Source organism: Hyla sarda, chromosome 3 (assembly GCF_029499605.1).
Source record: "Hyla sarda isolate aHylSar1 chromosome 3, aHylSar1.hap1, whole genome shotgun sequence".
Taxonomy (NCBI): domain Eukaryota; kingdom Metazoa; phylum Chordata; class Amphibia; order Anura; family Hylidae; genus Hyla; species Hyla sarda.
The window spans coordinates 413,157,811-413,179,311 of NC_079191.1; the positions used below are offsets into that span (position 1 = coordinate 413,157,811).

Consider the following 21,501-nt stretch of genomic DNA (forward strand, 5'->3'; position numbering starts at 1 on the left):
GTAGCTTCTGGGCCCCGATGCCAAATCTGCACCCCGATGCGACTGCTATCTCTATAGCTACGTCCCTGCTGCTCAGCCTATCACAGGCCATCGGCAATTCTGTCATAACAACGGGGGATTAACAGAGAAAAAAAAGATCATGCATATTTTTTTTTCTGCAGTAAACTACCAGATCCTCGATGGACCCCATTCAAGTGAATGGGATCCGTAGGGACCCAGTGGAGTCAGTTGTGGTCAGACACATTTTGGGGCCATTCAGGCACAAAAAAAAGAGCTGTATGAACCCAGAACGGGAAAAAGCACAATGGCAATATGAACATAGCCTTATCAAGTCTATGTGATGCCACACTGTCATACCAGATGACAAACACAGCTATATGGGTCTGCAGATGACGTAGGAAGCCTTGGACAGAGGACGCTAGCGTGTGTCCTTCTGAGTCAGCCTCTGGCTTTATTTCCTATGTCACATTTTGGCCCGGTTATATAAGGACGCAATGAAGCTTTTGGGTCAGTTTCCTCTATATCACTGTGACAGCTCAACGTCTCCTCACGGTAGTCACGTTAGAATGCGCTTGACTACTGCTATGTTCTGTCATGTTAATTCTGAACAACGGCACAAAGAGGCCCATTTAGCAAATTGCAGAGGATACAAAGACATCACAGCGTCGGAGCGCGCTCTCTTATCTGCTGCAAAGTGAAATGGGCAGGTATGAAGGAAATGTGTTTAATCAAGTTACGGCTGACACAGATCTTTTTGCCTGCTCGGGTTATATGTCTTGTGTAAGACAATAAAGAAAGGCAATGGCCTAAAGGCAGAGAGATGCTTGTTCTACAGGCAGCGTTCCATGGTTAAAAACATGCTGAAGCTACTGAAAACTAAAAATTGCCCAGCGAAGCAATGTCCCACACAGCAATGAATTATACAAGATGTAGCGCACATAAAAGATGGCTCCACTATTTAACCAGAGAACAGGGACAACTGCAGCAAAGATAAAGTTGTGTCATTTTAGGCCAAAATCACTTTTTGTTACTGATACTACTAGTGATGGGTTCTACGTTTGGAGTTCCCAATCCTTTATACCTAGAACATGTGAGCTCTGGCTGTTTTAGGATCCACTGCCACTCTTGGAAGCATACCAAAAGTGAGCCATGGCTGGAAGATGGCAGAGGGTATGTATGTGTAATATCTGTATTTTGCATTTTACTGCTTTGGGTCCTGTTCAGACATTATGTTTATGTCTGAACAGTTTCTGTGTTTATTCTCCCTGGTTTGGGAAAAGTTAACCTTCCAGCCCTTCAGCCCTGGGAGGGTATATAAGGACTCTTCAGGTGCTGCTCTGGGCTGGTAATTTCACCTGTTACTCTGACCATGTTTCTTTATGCACCTTTGTCTGTCTGAGCACATTTCCTGAGTTTGACCATGGTTATCTGTCCTGTCTATGTTTTTGATATATAGATTTTAACTTGCTTTGTTTTGTACCTTGTCAGATTTTAGTATTCATGTATTGTTCGTTCTGCTTTGTGTTTCCTGAGTCTGCACATTGTGTATTTTGTCAGTCTTGTTTTACCCTTGTTTGATTCTGGATCTCCTAGGATAGAATCCTGTTCTGAGCCTTATGCTAATCCGTCTATCTAGGAGTGGGTGAGTCTTGTGTCTGCACCCGTGTTTGCTTGTATTTTGGATTTTTCTTCCCTCTTAGGCTAGTATCCTGTTCACACTGTGGAAGGTGCCCGTTAGCTAGGAGCCTATTTGGCTTTAGTATTGATGTCCCTCCATGATTGGAGTGGGGTGTCCAGTGTGTTTCTTGTTCTGAGTCTAGTGTGCATAGTGCTCTTGATTTCCTGACCTGACATTCTGTTAACCCATTCATCCTGAATCTCCTGGTTCTGTCTGCTGTATACTTACCTAATATCTAGTCTTGTTCATTTTATCATATCTGCCGTTAATCTTGATCCTGGGTCTTGAACTGTTTGTTAGTATGCTATATCCTGCCTGGTATATCTATTTGCAGCTTTTGTAGTATTCCTATATATTCCTGACTTGTTTCCTGACATGTTTAGTTTGGTTTATTTTGTTTGACTCTGATGCCCATGCACTTTAGCGCCATATAGGGTCTGTCCTCGTGGTTGTCAATCCGTTGTTTAGGGCAGATGGGGAATAGGAAGGGATACCAGTTGTAGGGACAAATAGGGCTCACTGCTCCCTGCCGCCCCCAACTCCCTATGTGGGAGTTATGACGGAGATGACTGTATATAAACATTGGCTATATAAACATTTCATTGTTCTTCAATGGTCAGCAAATACACCAGTATAGTCTCCCGTTACTTTTGCCAAATATAAACTCTTTACATTCACAACTGTGTGGCATAAGGGGAGATATGCTGAGGAAAAGTTACCATCAAAAGTATACCATAACCATAGTGCTAACTGTGAGAATACCATAAACTGGAATTAACGCTATCCATATATTCTCATGTATCCTCACTCTTGTAGACTTAAATGGCCCTCAAAGAAGTTGTCTACTTTGAACCATCCCTACATAGTCTGATTCAAAAGTGTCTCAGACCCCCAGCAACTGTTTGTAATCGGTGAGGAAACCCAGCAGCTAAGCGCTTCTCTCCTTGCTCTCTGTCTATGGGTCCAAGATGGTGCCATATACTTAAATTATATGACTGTCTTAGTCACATGGTACAGATATAGGAGAGAACATGCTTAGCGTGCACTTCTCCTGGCTCTATCTAGGAATCGGTCAGGGTCTGAGTGTCTCTACAAAATATCAAAAGTTTTTTTTCATGACAGTGCCTATTTAAAGGGGGTTATATGGCAAACTACTGTAAAACCATTTTTCTTTTCTCCCCTCCGTTTCCCCAGTTGCAATACCTTTTTAGCAGCAGGAAGTCAACATAATGTTGTAATATCTGACTCAGTAAAAAAGTTTAAGGGGGGAAGCCTAGATGTTTACCTGGAAAAATATAATATTGCAAGTTATGGATACTATATTTACGTAGATAGAACTTTGATCTAGGGATTTATTCTGATGCCATATTGGAGTCAGGAAGGAATTTTTCCTCTATCATGGGGCAATTGGAATCAGCCGCATGTCAATAGAAGTACAACAGCAGTCGGGACAGAGCCGCACTGACTGACAGGAATTGTCCATTTGTAAGCAGAACTGAGATGATAAAAATAAAAAGCTCATATAAGACCACCAGGGGCAGAGAGTGGGGGAAGATCTGGCAGGACCGCTGGAAGGGGACATAATAAAGGATATAATAAAGGATAACCTCTTTAAGTATTACACAGTGCCCATTCTGGACAGGACAGGTCCTTCAGTGCAAGATATACTCTTTGTAAACACTCTCCACTCTTGCCAAAAGATGTGGATAAAAAAATAAATAGGCCCTCCCCCATCTATTTACTTAAGATTCCCTTGTGGCACCCTCACACATTTTGGTACCTCATTGCCATAGGTTCCTGTTTGCCAAATAGAGACACAACACCTGACATGTGACTACTAGAAAATATGCCTTTTGTTTTTCTATTGCCTGACATGCGTGGTGGAGGCAGAACGTAATATGGTGACCACTGGAGCCTCCCATGTCCTGGAGCAGTAGTCACCGCTGAGTCATGTGAATGGTGTTCCACCAAGAATAACAGAAAGTAAACCTGTAGAAAAAAAATTCTACATTTTGTTGACAATAACTTGTAGAACTCTTGAGGGGGCAGTGCAACCCCTGAGGGGGCAGTACCTGACAAAATGGTGCTAACCAAAGACAGATTCCTGGTGCCACAAACCCCCACATTTGGCATAACTGTCACGCACCTGATAGCGGGCTGTCATGGAGCTGGTAGTGGATCCTCTACCTGTGTGGCTGATGACTCGGACCGTATCGGGGAGCGGAATCTAAGGTGCCGCTGGTCTACACCAGAGCCCGCCGCAAAGCAGGATGGATTTGCTGCGGCAGGCGACACCCAGGTCGCTACCCCCCGACACGGCTCAACCACACAGGTAACTGGGCAAAGCGAGGTACAGGAGGATGAGACAGAGGCGTAGTCAACGTAGCAGAAGGTCAAGGCAGGCGGCAAAGGGTCGGAGTCAATAAACGTAGCAGGAGGGTCTGGAAACACGGGTAGGCAAAACAGGCTATGGGAACGCTTTCTCTTAGGCAATGAGCACTGAAAATCCGGCAGGGGGGTGTGGGAGGTTCAACAACTTTATAATGTGCTGTTCAGGTGCATTACTAATTATGGGAGTACTGGCCCTTTAAATCTCAGAGCACCAGCACCATAGGAGACGGGGACATGCACGCTGGAGCTGAGACACAGTGGAGGAGGCAGCAGAGGAGCGAGGTAAGTGACGGGCCGGGACTCGCATGTGGGCGCAACCCGCGATGCGAATCCCGGCGCCGCCGGGAGCAGGAACAGTACGCTCGCGGCCGACATGTGCGGCAGGAGCGCAGGTTGTAACAATAACATGGAGCATCCAGATTTCCCTGAAGTGTTTCTCCTATATCCCTAATACTGAATTTCTACAGGTTTTCCCTACATTTTTCACATTCCATTTTTGACAGGTTTGACAGGCATTCTTTTGGAATAATGCCCTTTTAAGTCTATCTAGCACAATACTGTAATGATATATGGCATAATAATATGCTTCCCTCTGCTATTAAAAATTAGGAGGCGACAAGAAAAGTATCAATTGATGTAATTACGAGTCTTGATTTTACATTATACTGATGGTTATGAGTCAGCGTTATTCCTATGTCTGTGGAGAATCCCCCATGAATCATCCGCCTTCGATCCGGAGTGAAATTATGTCCAGATTTCTCCCATAAAACAGTAATGGATTGAGGTTGGCACCGCGACCGTTATAGGCTCATCAGTGATCTCTTTCGTGGGATGTCTAATTTCTTATTGATTATTTGCCGAGACAATGCCATGGCAAGACATAAACACGATAAGAGACGGCGCCTCCGTCAGTTGTTACAAACTTGCAATAGGACGAATCAGCAGAAACTCTTCTTTCATGATCCGCTAAGCACTGGCAATGCCACGTTCTTGTTTACAGAGCGCCATTGTCTCAGGAGAGGTAAATGGGTACATTTAGAGAATTCTGCATGTCCTTCAAAATTCTGAAATAAAGAGTGTAACCCATGTGAGAAGTCGGTCCACGAATGGCCATGCAATGCCACTCATGCCAAAACAGTGCCCAAATGCAAATAAAGAAAGTTGTAGGGAACTCCACTCAGAATATATATGTACAATAATATCAGGGTGCTAAATGAGGCATCCAAACCACAAAGTAATACTCTAGGAAAACAAGCAAATGCCTCATGCATAAATAGCACACCTGCAATGCGGGTGTACTGTTTATGCATGAGGCATTTGCTTGTTTTCTTGGAGTATTACAAAATAGGGCCCAAATAACATGTATGTGCATGCATTTTCTGCCCATATACCGTATATACTCGAGTATAAGCCGAGTTTTTCAGGACAATTTTTCATGTTGGCCAGGCCGTCCATCTTCGCTGCAGGGACCATCTGACTAGTGACGCTGCATTGGCACTGCCGTGCAGGGACGTCCGTGCGCAGCAGACGTCCCAGCATGGCGGTGACAATGCAGCGTCACTAGTCTGGGGCCGGCGCGGAGCTGAGAAGAGGGCCTCTCGGTGAAGATGGACGGCCCAGACCGGCTTACCCTCCCCACTGGAATGCGGACGGTCCCTGCAGCTACTAAGCAACAGGACCGAGAGAACTGGGGAGGTGAGTAGACAACGAGGGGGACCTATATGATGACGGATGGGGCGGTCTGGATGATGACACAGGGGGGATATAGACTGGTGGTGATTATGACAGGGGGGGTTTGACAAAGGGTGATGATGACGGGGGGGGGGGGGGTTGACAGGGGATGATGATGACAGGGGGGATGATGTATTTTCCCCCCTAGGCTTATACTCAAGTCAATAAGTTTTCCCAGGTTTTGGGGGTGAAAGTAGGGGCCTCGGCTTATATTCGGGTCGGCTAATATTCGAGTATATACGGTAATAGTGCTCCTATCTGCCCATTTCAAGGGGTGTTCCCATCTTGTTAAACCCAGGTAGAACTACTATATGTTCGATTAAACCCAGAAAATACACGTAATTTGACCTTACATGGCTATGCAAGTTAACTCTCAATGTTTTAAATGCATAGTTATGTTTAGCCCAGATAGAATTACTATATGTTTGATTAAACCCAGAAAATGAATATAACTTGGTCTTTGATGGCTATGACACATTCACTCTTAAAGGAGTATTCCAGGAAATGTATTTATTTGACTGTGCCACAGAGGCTGTAATATTAGTGTATTGCATAATATAGTACCTGTACCTGTGTTTTAAGGTGGTCTCGCAATTATTATGTGATCTTTGCCCCAATGTTTATTTTTAGAAGCATACAAAATGAGTGTCGTCTACCAGGTTTTCCAGGTTTTCCTAGGTTACAGTACGGCCCGAGACATTACATCACTAGTCAGGTGATGAAAGGGAGCCTGTCCTGCTTCAATGAATGGAGCAACCACTGGGTGGGAGAAAGATCATTCTCTACAGGAATGCAGGGAATTGTAGTTTCATGAACAGCATGCACAGCTAAGGTGTACTGCAAAGGGTGGGGTGACTGATGTACAAGAGGGAGAAAAATGAACTCACACTTACAAACAAGGGACCTTGGGACTTGTAGTTGGAGGGAGTAAACTTCAACAGGAAATAGCCATTTTACAAAAAGCAAGCAGCAGCGTTATGTGGACTCACAACCATCCTTCCTAAGCATGTCCATTACTGTCTGGCAGGTAAGTGCTAAAGTCACCTTATGGTGGATAACCCCTTTAATGCTTTAAAAAGCATAGTTATGTTAAGCCCAGGTAAAAAGACTGTACCCAGAAAATACACGTAACTTGTCCTTAGATGTTGCAGTGAAATATGAGGTTCTTCTGCCAAAACAATGCCACTAGCAGAACTCTGGGTGCAGCACTGGATCAGATAAAAGTATAGGGGTAGATGTAACTCTGGATCAGTAGAGGATCAAAAAAGTAAAATATCTGGAAAGATACTGGAATGGTATGAAGAATCACATAGTGGATCTATGTTATATATCAGTGTTTCCCAACCGGTGTGCCTCCAGCTGTTGCAAAACTAGTTTTGCAAAAGCTGGGGGCACACTGGTTGGGAAACACTGTTGTAGATGATATAGAACATAATTCACTGGAATTCCTCGCACATCCCAATCCAACACTGCAGGGATAACACATTCTTCCTCAGCTTCTACATGTGATAGGTTTCGTCTTTGTAAATCCGTGCGATCGACCTGTTCTGACTCATTTATGTCCTTTTTCTCGAAGAGAGAGAAACCTGCTATAAGACATGTCCCTGACGTACAGAAACATAGGCCGCGCATATACCGAGGTGGCAAGTACCAATTCAGGAGAAGCCCTCCGGGATGATATTAAAAGGAAGGTGCGAGAAGGAGACGAGAAGCTTAAAGATATCATGGCAGAAGGAGAGCACGGGGTAAGGAATGTCAGGCCGAGTCTATAGAGAGTATGCACAGTGGAGAAAAACAGCCAAACAATGTCAGCCGCTTGTCAAAACAAAATGTCAGCTCAGGTGCGAGCGAGACAGCGCCGGCATGAGGAAAACATTCAGACGCAGGAATCCTGGCCTGCTGGGAGGTTGCAGCACACTGAGGAGGAGAGATGATGTCTGGGCAAGCCAGGTCTATAGAAGAAAAGAAAAGCAATGCATACGGTGGAGGCCCGTATCGGCAAATAAATACACATTTTTTTGTATAGCAAAAGTAACACAATTGTACAATATATTTTCTGCATCCATTATCCATAAATACAAAAAACAGAGCTGATTTTTCCCCCCAAAAAAAATAGCGCCACTCCTGTCTTCAGATTGCGTGTGGTATTAAAACTTGGCTCTATTCACTTCAATGAAACTGAGCTGTAATGCCAAACACGACCTGAGGACATGTGTGGTGCTGTTTTTGAAAGACATCAGCTCTGATATTATAATCCTGAACAACTTCTCCAAAGGAGAACTCCGGCAAATGTTTTTCTTTTTCTATTAAGCTTGGGCTGCTGCCATTAAAATATTAAAGTTTAAAGGGGTACTCCACTGGAAAACATTTGTTTTTTTAAATCAACTGGTGCCAGAAAGTTAAACAGATTAGTAAATTACTTCTATTAAAAAATCTTAAGCCTTCCAGTATTTATCAGCTGCTGTATGCTCAACAGGAAGTTCTTTTCTTTTTGAATTTCCTTTCTGTCTGACCACAGTGTTCTCTGCTGACACCTCTGTCCATTTTAGGAACTGCCCAGCATAGGAGCAAATCCCCATAGCAAACCTATCCTGCTCTGGACAGTTCCTAAAATGGACAGAGGTGTCAGCAGAGAGCACTGTGGTCAGACAGAAAGGAAGTTACAAAAGAAAAGAACTTCCTGTGGAGCATATAACAGGTGATACATACTGGAAGGATTAAGATTTGTTAATAGAAGTCATTTACAAATCTGTTTAACTTTCTGGCACCAGTTGATTAAAAAAAATATGCTTTCCAGCGGAGTACCCCTTTAATTTGGAGGACTTGTGCATGGGACTCGCCTGGCCCAGCGTGGACTGAGTTTTTCCACACATAATGTAAAGCTCAGACAGGAGCCGAACCTCAGAGCAACACTTTAAAGGTATGTTCACACGTACAGGATCCTGCGCAGATTTGATGCGCAGGATTTGTAACTGACGGTTAGAAGTTGTGCTCAGTCATTTAGTTTACATTGAAATCTGCAGCAGAAAATCCTGTGCATCAAATCCTGTGCATCAAATCCTGCGCATCAAATCCTGTGCATCAAATCCTGCGCATCAAATCCTGTGCATCAAATCCTGCGCATCAAATCCTGCGCATCAAATTCTGCGCTTCAAATCTGCGTACGTGTGAACAGACCCTAATGGTCTATTCACACGTACAGTATTTTGCGCAGATATTATGCGCTGATCTGCACAGAATACTGCCGTAGATTTTTGGGTAAAATGACTGATGTCATTACAAAGTAGAATTGGTGGTGCAAAAAATAAGCCATCATATGGATTTTTAGGTGCAAAATTGAAAGGGTTATGATTTTTAAAAGGTGAGGAGGAAAAAAACGAAAGTGCAAAAACGGGGTTAAAAAACGGATGCAACCGGACCTCATTTTTCAACCGTATACAGATAGAAATTTGTACACGCGTTTTGATACAGTGTAGTCAGGTTTTGAGGAATCCGTTTTTTTAATAAAAAAAACTGATACAGGGACGGTATTGCAAAAACATGGTGTGAACCCAGCGTTACTCAGGTCCCAGCAACATTTCTAAATTATGATTTCTCTATAAAGCCTGTAAGTCATCGTGTGCCGGGATCGAGTAAAACTGGTGACATGTTCCCTTTAACAGCAGGGCTATCCCACATGTTTTTGGCCTAATGTTACGTCTACACAAGAAAGTGAGGCATGCTACAATTGCATTATAGTAAGTGTTGCCACCTTTCTTGCACAAAAAAATAAATAAAAATAATATATATATATATATATATATTTATATATTTATTTATTTATTTATTTTCAATTAAATTCGGGAGTTGCAGTTAGTTACTTACTACAACTCCCAGCATGGCCTGATAAAGCCTGTGGCTCAATAGCTGCCCTAAAGGAAAACTACAACTCCCAGCATGTTGGACTATATCAGTGTTTCCCAACTAGGGTGCCTCCAGCTGTTGCAAAACTAAAACTCCCAGAATGCTCGGACAGCCAAAGGCTGTCCGAGCATGCTGGGAGTTGCAGTTTTGCAACAGCTGGAGGCACCCTAGTTGGGAAACCCTGGACTATATAGTAGTATATAGTATAGGTCAGTGCTTCCCAACCAGGGGTGCCTCCAGCTGTTGCAAAACTACAACTCCCAGCAAGCTCGGACAGCCAAAGGCTGTCCGAGCATGCTGGGAGTTGTAGTTTTGCAACAGCTGGAGGCACCCTAGTTGGGAAACCCTGGACTATATATAGTAGTATATAGTATAGGTCAGTGCTTCCCAACCAGGGGAACCGTTTTGCAACAGCTGGAGGCGCTCTGGTTGGGAAACACTGGTATAGTATATGGTGCAACATTCCGGGAGTTGGAGGATTGGTTGGATAAATACCAGCCATTGCATTGGCAGTATCTTTAATATAAAAATACCGGCAGGGTGGCCAAAATACCGGCTGTGCCAGAAAAATACCGGCCAGTTGGCAACCCTAATTACAGTCGTGTGACTGACACTTCCATCAGAAAGCATTGAGTTCCGCATCTTGTGCAATGTAATAAGCCCCTGCCTGAGTCACCGCCAGATAAAGGGTGTTGTATTGACATATGTTTGGCTGGGGTACACGGCGCTGCTTCCTTACACTTCAAAGTCAATCCAAAGTCGTATGACACTCTGCTGGCACAAATGGGAATCATCCATAAAGGGTCAATGTAGAGCCAAGTCTTGTCCAAGACCCCATTCTGTCAAAGACTTTTTATGGCCTCGTGTTGTCTTGTGTTTGACAGTAAGACTTCCCGTAAATTTAGCGGTGCCTTTTTATAGAACGCATACATTTTTAATTGGTAAAATCTAGAGTAATGAAATTCAATTCTTCCGAGATGCATTTATTTTCCAACGCTGCAAACAACACGAACGTTCGGCTGGATAAATACGTGTTATTTTACCACCCACTTGTCTATGGATTAGGAATAAGGAATAAGAACCAGTCCAATTTCACATACTCTTTTCTGAGTTCATAGAGGACAAACATCATATGGCATATCCATCAATATGCTAAAGCCGAAAACAGCTACAAAGAGCATCTCTCTCTGACGCACCCAGCATGTCCCTGCATTACATAGGCAGCACATTATTTTTAATACTCCAAAAACAAGAAACTTAAAACATGGCACTCACCAGTGTTGTGTAGGATCTTATGTTTATTGTGGCATCACATCAGAAACATTGGATCACTTCGCTGCTAAGGGAGGAGGTGTAGGGGCAAGATAGGCAACGTCCGATTTGCGTCAAAAGACATAGGTAGGCAGTTAACATGTAGGTAGGTAGTTAAGCAGCCAGGTATGTAGGCCAGGTATAAAGGAAGTTAGGTAGCCAGGTATGTAGGCAGGTAGTTTAGCAGCCAGTTATGTAGGCCAGGTATAAAGGTAGTTAGGTAGCCAGGTATGTAGGCAGGTAGTTTAGCAGCCAGTTATGTAGGCCAGGTATAAAGGTAGTTAGGTAGCCAGGTATGTAGGCAGGTAATTTAGCAGTCAGTTATGAAGGCCAGGTATAAAGGTAGTTAGGTAGCCAGGTAGGTAGTTAGGCAGCCAGGTATGTAGGCCAGGCATAAAGGTACTTAGGTATCAAGTATGAGGTAGAGAACTAGGGATAGAACATACACTCCAAAAATGGTAGACGTAAACACACCCATAGAATACCATTACATCATACTATGTAATAAAAAGTGGTTTAAAGGAAAGGGAAAACAAGTATATTTGCTACAGAAACAGCACCACACCTTGGCAGCTTGGCCAGATTCACTTTGTAAAATGTAAGCTTTCTAAATTTAAAGAGTATCTGTCTAAACTAACTCAGATTATATTCCCTAATAACTCCTAACACCCCTCCTGCCCTTACAAAAATTTCCCAAGCTTAAAAAAGCTGTGTATCATACCTTTCCCCTTGCTCAGATTGTGGGAGCTCCCGGCAGGAGAAAGTGGGCGTTCCCCAGCAGGCACGGCATCACTGAAGCCTGTGAGAACTGTGCCTCGCCATGCCCCGCACACACTTCCTGAGTTTGATCTCCTGTCAGGCCGGGAGGAGACCAAACTAACTGTTTGATTTGTGGGAACAGAAGAGAGCCACCTAGGGCGGTTTTTTTAAATTAAATTAATAACATATAAAGGTTGAGAATGTTAACAGCAAGTAAATAGCAATAAGGAACAATATATTAAAAGTTTAGTTTGGTGACATTCTTTAATAAAAAATAAACTATTTATGCAAAATATCCATCATTAGAGAAAAGTAGCCGCCACGGATGCCAGATTAGTCCTGTTGTCCAGATTTCATCTCCCCCATATAAGCTTCTTATCCTTCTCCCTTTGTGATCCCTGTATATTACACATATAAATGTTTGGTGGTCTCCAGATGTGGATACTGTGACATTGTCAGGGATTGTAATGGGGCAGGTGATATGAAGCGTCTCATCAAATACTGTTCCTAATTCCACAATATGGCGCAGGTGCTGGAGGCCTCTTATTATAATGGAGTTGAGGACACCAGCAGATTAGATATGTCATTTCCAATATGTTACTTCTTATACTTGTCACATGTAGAGGACTGCTGTGATGTATACAGTATATACTGATGTCTACAATTCATAGCATGTGGCAACAACACTGGTACATCCAAATCTGGACAACTTTTAAATAAATCAATATTTCCATTAACGAATGGCATACAGGACTTGTAGATTGATACAGAAAAGTTGTCACACTGGCCGTGAGCGCTCTCCTATAATTTCCCCACTGCCGGCAGGGCTGAGATTCGCATGGCGGGATGTGCCTGCATGCGACTCCCAACCCATTACTCACCTCCCTGGTCTTCCGTGTTCTCAGTCCCGCCTCCTAGGGCGCGCGCGCCAGAGCTCTGTGATTTAAAGGTCCAGTACTCCCTAATTAGTGTCTTCACCTGCTCTTTCCCTATAAGAGTGTGCACCACCCCCTGCCTTTGGCTGGATATTTGTTGCCCTAGTGCCCTAGTGAAAGCATTCTGTGTTCCTGTATTCCTGGATATCCGTGCACCTGATCCTTGTTTCATGACCTGACCCTGCTACTGTGCCGCCTGCCCTGACCTTCAGCTATCCTGACCACGTCATGTCTTTATCCTTTTGTACTATGCTTCATCCTAGCAACCTGTGTGGACGAGTCATGCCAGGGGTCGCGACCTGGGTGCTGCTTGCCGCAGCAAGACCATCCCGGCTCTGGTGAAAACCAGTGGCACCTTAGACTCTGCTCCCTGGCACGACCCGCGTCATCCTCCACACAGACCCAGAGGATCCACCACCTGCCGTGACCCTTACAAAAGTTTACATTAAACAAAGTAACAATAGCATATATTTGTTTAGTCATCATATTTATGATATATTAAAGTGTTAGAAGAAAAAGAGAGAACAAACATTCAATCTATATCGTTCAGAAGTAGCCTATTTAGGTATTGTGTAAGACTATGTCCCTAAGGAGGTTTAAAAAACATGGGATAGATTCCCAAGTCTAGACTAAACAGTGAAGTAATTGCGCTATGTATCTCAAGTGCTGTAGAGCATAATAATATCAAAGGAAAGACAGAATGAAAGAGAAAGAAAAGAAGTAGTATTAACGAACATGGTACAGTAGAAGTACAAATAAGTAAGCGTACTCATGTGAATTCTGTTATATAATTATCTGTTATATAACCAGTTCTAAGTAGTACAATGATCCCTCAACATACAATAGTTTCAACATACAAGGGTCTTTTCTGGACCATTGTAACTTGAAACCAGACTCAACATACAATGTACAGACAGTCCAGGTCTGTGAAACGTGTCAATCGCCGGAAGTAAGACCAATCAGAATGGACATTCAATGGTAAAACACCTTTATAAGGCTGGGTTCACATCACGTTTTTGCCATACTGTTTTCAATCTGTTTTTCTAAAGAAAACCGTATGGCAAAAAATGGATGGAACAGTATGGGAAAAAGTAAACCGTATGCGTTTTTAAACCGTATACTGTTTTTAAAAGTTCATACAGTTCCGTCCCTTTTTATATAAAAAAAACATAAATTTTTGATAATTTTGTCCATTTTAATGGGATGGGTGTTGGGTGGGGACTTTAGGATGCAAATGCGCATGTGCAAAGTAAAAACCGTATACAGTTTCCCGTATGGAACTGTATACATGTGCGTTTCCCATTGACGTCCATGTTAAAAAACGTATGCGGTTGCAGTACGGTTTTAAACCGGAGTCAAAACCATGGTTGACCACTTTATGTAGAGCAACAATTCTTTTTTTCAGACCCTCAGAGTTCTTTGCCATGAAGTTCCATGTTGAACTTCCAGTGACCAGTATTAGAGAGTGTGAGAGTGATAACACCAAATTTTGCAACCTGCTCCCCATTAACACCTGAGACCTTGAAACACTAACAAGTCACATGACACCGGGGAGGGAAAACTACTAATTGGGCTCAACAGCACATTTCTTTGGTTGCCAAGGTTTAGACATTAATGGCGGTTTGTTGAGTTTTTTTGACACAACAGTAAACATTGTTATACAGGCTGTGTACTCATTACTTTACATTGTAACTGATGGTCATGTCTCCAGTATTGTCACATGAAAAGATAGAAGAAAATCTTTATAAAAATGTGAGGGGTGAACTCACTTATGGGAGATTTTGTATGTGAGTCACATCTGGCAAATCTTCTTCTCTTCTGCCCAACTACAGGAATGTGGAGCCGCAGCCTAGGAAGGGCCTTAAGCAACATCTTTCCAGATGATGGATCATAGTCACAGTTGCTGTTGATGTTTGGTTTCAGGGCTAACACAATATGCTTTCCTTTTGTAGAGGAAGAACCTTTTTTGCTTACTGCTGCACTGCTTTTCCCTGTTGGCTGTGTGTATAACTTAGTCAGTGCTGCACCGGCGTTGCTGTCCCGTGGAAGTAGCTACAAGTTGCAATCTGACATCTTTCCTTTCCTTTTTGGAGGTACAAGCGGTGCTGGCCATGCCCTATGACTGAAGTCATGTGTGCTCTACCTGCGGTACTCATGCCTTGTGGCCACCAAGGTGGAAGGTGGAAGGCCCTCAGCCTGAGGGATGAAAGGAGGTAAGTATATTTATTTATTTATTTTTGTAAGGGGGTGCCTATCTACCTAGTGAGGCAGATTTAGCTTACTATAGAGTCCACTATATCCCTAGGGGGCAACTATCTACCTAGTAGAGGACAGCTGTTAAATAGGGGGGCAACTATCTACCTAGTGCAGGACTACTGTTACGCCGAGCGCTCCAGGTCCCTGCTCCTCCCCAGAGCGCTTGCGGCGTTCCTCTCTCTGCAGCGCCCCGGTCAGACCCGATGACCGGGAGCGCTGCACTGACACTGCCGGCGGGGATGTGATTCGCATAGCGGGACTCGCCCGCTCGCGAATCGCATCCCAAGTCACTCACCTGTCCCGGTCCCCGGCTGTCACGTCCTGGCGCACGCGGCTCCGCTCCTTAGGGCGCGCGCGCGCCAGTTCTCTAAGATTTGAAGGGCCAGTGCACCAATGATTGGTGCCTGGCCCAATCAGTCTAATTAGCCTCCACCTGCTCCCTGCTCATATAACCTCACTTCCCCTTCACTTCCTTGCCGGATCTTGTTACCTTTGTGCCAGAGAAAGCGTTTATAGTGTTTGCCATACCAGTGTTCCTGACCTCTTGCTATCCTCATTGACTACAAACCTTGCCGCCTGCCCCGACCTTCTGCTACGTCTGACCTTGCCTCTGCCTATTCCTTCTGTCCCACGCCTTCTCAGCAGTCAGCGAGGTTGAGCCGTTGCCGGTGGATACGACCTGGTTGCTACCGCCGCAGCAAGACCATCCCGCTTTGCAGCGGGCTCTGGTGAATACCAGTAGCAACCTAGAACCGGTCCACCGACACGGTCCACGCCAATCCGTTGCTGACACAGAGGATCCACATCCAGCCTGCCGAATCCTAACAACTACTGTTTATTAGGTGGGCAACTATCTACCTTTTGGGGGTAGACAACTGACTATTAGCAGGGAACAGTCTACCTAGTGGGGAAAACTATTTACTTGGGACGTGGTAACTACAGTGTTTACCTAGTGGTAGACAATTGCTAGGGAAGCAACTATATATTTATTTGGGGGTCAATATTTACCAGAGAGGCAACTATTTGCCTAGTGCAAAACTAGGTTTTTACTTACTAGGGGGGAACTACCTAGTGGGGGGAGAACTTGCAGATCAATGGGGATCTCACCACTGGGATCTCCTCCGATCTATATTGTAGCCCTGAATAAATGGAACGGACCACACCACACAAGGGCTGATATCTTGCTGAAGTGAGGGCACCCAGGAATATGCATAGGCTTTCTGACCCTGAGCTCATAGACATTCATCACTGAGCAGATTATTAGAGCGATCTGCGGGTGCAGCAAACAAGCAATAGCTCCATTTGGTTGTGGTAAAACACTTCCACCTCTAGAAGAAGCCATTGTTTGGGCTGTAAAACACAGTGACAGATCCATAGGTGCGCGCAGGCCGCTCCACTTCACAGTCTGATCACATTTACCCACTGATTTATTTTCTGTCCCTGCATCATAAATGATTGAAACTAAGTTTGTCATATTTCCATTAGGCTCTAGTGGACTCTCTTACGAGAAGATGAATATGCAGAAACAAGGATCCCGAGTTCCCATGCTGTGCAATATGATGATGGGGGATGGTGATGCTGTAGGGTGATTTCACGTACAAGATGATCTTTAACACTTCGTGTTCCCAATGTGCTGCATAGGATGTCTGTACAATGATTTTGAAAGGGTTCTTCTTTTACAATGTTCATTTTTTCTGCAAGAAGGTACAGAGGTACCAGCTATACCCATGTCCTGGGCCGAAAGCTTTTCTGCCCCAAAGAAGGAACCAGTATTTTAAAAGAAACATAGTAAGTGAGGGTCCTGGTACAGATTTTGCATTGGGCCCTAGGGGCATCAGGTTAAGATTCTACTTAAAATTAAGGGGAAAGAAAACTAGACATGAGGGAACCAGTCAGGTTAATAAAGAGTGACAAATAATCGCTGTCCAATGGGATAAAATAAAGAAAAGGAACAGACTGGGTTACAAAACAAGTACTCACCGATCCCCTGCTGCTGCCATTCTAAGGTTTGCCATGATCTCCTTTTTCTGGTCCCCTATTCGACGCACAGGAAGTGCCAGCTTAGCCAATCACTGGCCGACTTGATGTCCCGCCTTAGCCAGTGCTTGGCAAGTGAACATTTTCTTGTGTTGTGGCAGAACCAGGAGTAGAGATCAGCTGGGACCTGGACACCCTCAGAATGGCAGCGACAGGGCATCTGTGAGGTGAGTATTGTTTTTATTTTATCCCAATCTACTTCATGAAAAATACAAAAAATGTCATGCCTTTACAATATACATTTCAAATGTTCTACAGGCAAATCATGAAATGAATGCCCATTTGTCCTTCAATCTGCAAACATTTTAATTTAATTCTGTCTTATTTTGTTTAATTGCACAATAATCCATGTTTTTGGCTGGAACGCAGAGATATACATCCACGTAATTAGGGGGGGAAAAAATTACCTAATATAATTGGATTGTGCCCAATTTGAGTCTTGCTTCCCAGAACATTTTTTGAATGACAGCTAAAGAACTTAATGTTCCAGCTGCATGACATGGTAATAAAGTGAACATCAGACAATCAGATCCTGAATTAAATCTCCATCGATGCTAAAACGGACATGGAGCGTTTCCGAAACATCTGCTCCCAAAAATGAGATTACTGTCACTGGGAAACGTCCAAAAGTGATGATTAAAGTGTTCCCACCACCCATACGATACTATACTGTAATGTTCACACTGGATACCAGTAGTATGGGCCAAATTCTAGGAAGTGATTATTGTTAAGATCCCCAAGCAAAATTATAAAACAATGAGTATAACAAAACTTTGCTATTGGATCAGGTAAACAGGTTTCAAAATGGGTCATCCCAGTTGGACAACCACCTTTTAAAATAGGTTGGTGCTGTTAAAACCCTGAGCAATATGTTGATCATCTCACCTAGGAAAAATTTTGGTGGCAACCCGAATGGAGGGGGTGTGGCGGCTGTAGTTGCGAAGTTCGCTCCGTGCACGGATGACCGGGGTGCCACACCAGCGATCGCGGGGGTCCCCAGCGGCGGGATCCCCGCGATCTAACATCTTATCCCCTATCCTTTTGTAAGGAGATAAATTGTTTTGCACTGGAAAACCCCTTTAAGTAAGTGACCCCTCTTTGTAAACATGTTCACCTGCACTATAACCCAGTATATTTAAATAGAGAGACATATCCAAAGTTTGATCAGTGTTCAGACCCCGACCAATCCCCAGAACAAGCTGGGCACTCAGACTCCAACCAATTACAACTTTTGAAAAGTCCCAAGGACATGTTAAAAGTTTTTTTTTTTTTATTGACATGTATGCTGTTAATAAATGGACAACTATGCAATACATAGTCATGCCAAGCACAGTGGGATCACTTTATCTAGGCCCTTAAAGGGCTTGTGCACAGAACTCTGTGGATGTCAAGCCACCCAGTGTAGACTGTGAGGTCTGAACTTTGGAGCTACAATTTAAAGAGTACCTCTCATGATCTTGTTACATTTTAGAATCCTCCCAAGTCACTGCCCCCATCATGATAAACCACTCCCTGCCTTTATTTTTATAATTTTTTTAGTTTTCTACCTTGATATTGCTCTGTACTTTCTGCTCAGTCTCAGTCAGATTCACAGACTGGAAAAGGGCATTCCCCAGCAGGCGTGACATCATCTGAAGCCATACAGGGGAGAACTTCCTCCCTCACTCTGCTACACATAGCCCAGAGCAGTTTAGTGGGAGATGAGCTATGATTGGCTAAGGCTGCACACACACACCCCTCAGCATTACAGACTGCATTTCCTGATTTTGGACTTCTGTCAGGCCAGCAGGAGTCAAAAGTCTGTGCAAGAGATGGGGGAAATGTGATCTGGACTGGTAGGGAGACACCTAGTGGCAGCTTTTTTAAACACAAATAAAACATAGAAAACTTTTTTTTTTTTAAACAAAGTACATTAGAAAGATTTTTCATTTACCATGAGAAGTGCAATAGCAAAAATTTGTTTTATTGATAGTAGTGCCCATTTAAGTAGGCAAGAAGGTCTACTGAGGCTCAGAGACAAGGCCAAAACAGAGCAGAAGCTGAATCAAGAGGGTCCACTGTTGGAAAAGCAACTATAGCAAGTATGCATTCGACTACTTTCATATATATATATATATATATATATATATATATATATATATACGGTACAGTGTCCATTGGTTCCAATTGTGCAGGAAATTGTCAAAATATTAGTATATATCCATAGACAAAAGGAAGCAGTACTCCACATAGGGCAATACGTCTGATAAATGTGCATGCCAGTACACCTGAAGAAGGGGCTCCTGTGCCCAGAAACGCGTAGTGTTTGGTTCGACAATAAAAGATTCTTGTGATATTATCTATCACAAGACTGTTGGATTGTGCCGTATAGCCGTTTTTCTTCTCTCTAGTAAACAATTGCCAAAATACGGCAGTGACCAAAGATGACCCAAGAACCCTATAGCGACTGAAGTTTACCTTTGGGAAAGTTGTAAGCACATAGACACGAAATAGTTAACTCGCTCCATACTCCACTTTCTCCTTTTAGTGAATGGAATAAGGACACTTTAAATGTTTGGTCTACTTCATTGCAACTTTACGCAAATTTCATCCAATCTATAGACCTTGTAAAGTACAACGCACAGACTTCTGCCAGTTTGTTCTTGACGTGTTTATTCAGCTATCCGGCCGCGGCAGATCTTCTGTGTTGGTTTGCACCATTAATTTCTACCCGGTTAATTGTTGCATCACCACTTGCAGCAGCAGAGCGGTGATTAGATCCCATTTGCTGCTCATTACGGCCAACAATGCTGGGCGGCGATGAGCACCCAGAGCCGCAGCTCTCATTACATTACTGCACTGTACTTACAGATTATTATGGGGAAAAACATTACGATAAAATAGTTTATTCTAGACCAGTGTTTCCCAACCACGGTGCCTCCAGCTGTTGCAAAACTACAACTCCCAGCATGCCCGGACATCCTTTGGCTGTCCGGGCATGCTGGGTGTTGTGGTTTTGCATCAGCTGGAGGCACTTTGGTAAGGAAACACTGTTCTAGATTGTTAGTTTGATGTCCGGTATAGAGTTATTATTATTAATAATAATTCTTTATTTTGTATAGCACACACAGCTTCTGCAGCGTTGTACACTCAAAAATGGTCCCTGTCTCCATTGGGACTTACAAACTGAAGTGTGGGGAAAAAACCCTTTCAAACACAAGGAGAACATACAAACTCTTTGCTTACGCTGCCCATTGGTGGGCTTTGAACTTAGAACCCTAGCACGACAATGGAACAGTGCTAACCACTGAGCCACCCTGCTACGTACACCCAGTACCGGATACAAGGCATAGTAGAATCCTTACTCATATGGTAACGCTTCACTTTGTTCTACTATGCTTTGTGTCCTGCACGACATATTAGACTAAACATCAGTCAGTTTACTGCACCTAACCGGGCCACACAGTGTGAATCAATATTAATACTTTTGATAATGAGTTCATAAAAGGAGTACTCTGAAAGAAAAAAAATGTCATATCAACTGTTTCCAGAGAGTTATACAGAATTGTAAATTACTTCTATTTTAAAATCTTAATCCTTCGAGTACTTATCAGCTGCTGTATGCATCAGAGGAAGTTCTTCTTGTCCTCAGTGTACAGAGCCCTGCTTGTCCTCAGTGTACAGAGCCCTGCTTGTCCTCAGTGTACAGAGCCCTGCTTGTTCTCAGTGTACAGAGCACTGCTTGTCCTCAGTGTACAGAGCCCTGCTTGTCCTCAGTGTACAGAGCCCTGCTTGTCCTCAGTGTACAGAGCCCTGCTTGTCCTCAGTGTACAGAGCCCTGATTGTCCTCAGTGTATAGAGCCCTGCTTGTCCTCAGTGTACAGAGCCCTGCTTGTCCTCAGTGTACAGAGCCCTGCTTGTCCTCAGTGTACAGAGCCCTGCTTGTCCTCAGTGTACAGAGCCCTGCTTGTCCTCAGTGTACAGAGCCCTGCTTGTCCTCAGTGCACAGAGCCCTGATTGTCCTCAGTATATAGAGCCCTGCTTGTCCTCAGTGTACAGAGCCCTGCTTGTCCTCGGTGTACAGAGCCCTGCTTGTCCTCGGTGTACAGAGCCCTGCTTGTCCTCGGTGTACAGAGCCCTGCTTGTCCTCGGTGTACAGAGCCCCGCTTGTCCTCAGTGTACAGAGCCCCGCTTGTCCTCAGTGTACAGAGCCCTGCTTGTCCTCAGTGTACAGAGCCCTGATTGTCCTCAGTGTACAGAGCCCTGCTTGTCCTCAGTGTACAGAGCCCTGCTTGTCCTCAGTGTACAGAGCCCTGATTGTCCTCAGTGTACAGAGCCCTGATTGTCCTCAGTGTACAGAGCCCTGCTTGTCCTCAGTGTACAGAGCCCTGCTTGTTCTCAGTGTACAGAGCACTGATTGTCCTTCCCACACTTCCTGTATTTGGTCTCTGCACAGACACACAGGCAATAACCGCAGGGACAGCATTTTTTTCACCCAAAAATATGCACATTTTTTTAACC

The 21,501-nt window shown here is 43.9% G+C and overlaps 1 protein-coding gene and 1 long non-coding RNA gene across 14 annotated transcripts in view; one reads left to right on the plus strand and one right to left on the minus strand.

Moving 5' to 3' along the window:
• Positions 1 to 7,793, plus strand: part of LOC130362994 (uncharacterized) — a 46,343-nt gene extending 38,550 nt beyond the window's left edge. For all 3 annotated transcript variants that reach the window (XR_008891674.1, XR_008891673.1, XR_008891672.1), the window contains one exon: positions 7,377 to 7,793. This is a non-coding gene — a long non-coding RNA (uncharacterized LOC130362994). The remainder of the gene's footprint in view (positions 1 to 7,376) is intronic.
• The window catches only part of KCNH1 (potassium voltage-gated channel subfamily H member 1), a 436,746-nt gene that overhangs the window by 231,633 nt on the left and 183,612 nt on the right, over positions 1 to 21,501 (minus strand). The window lies entirely within an intron of this gene.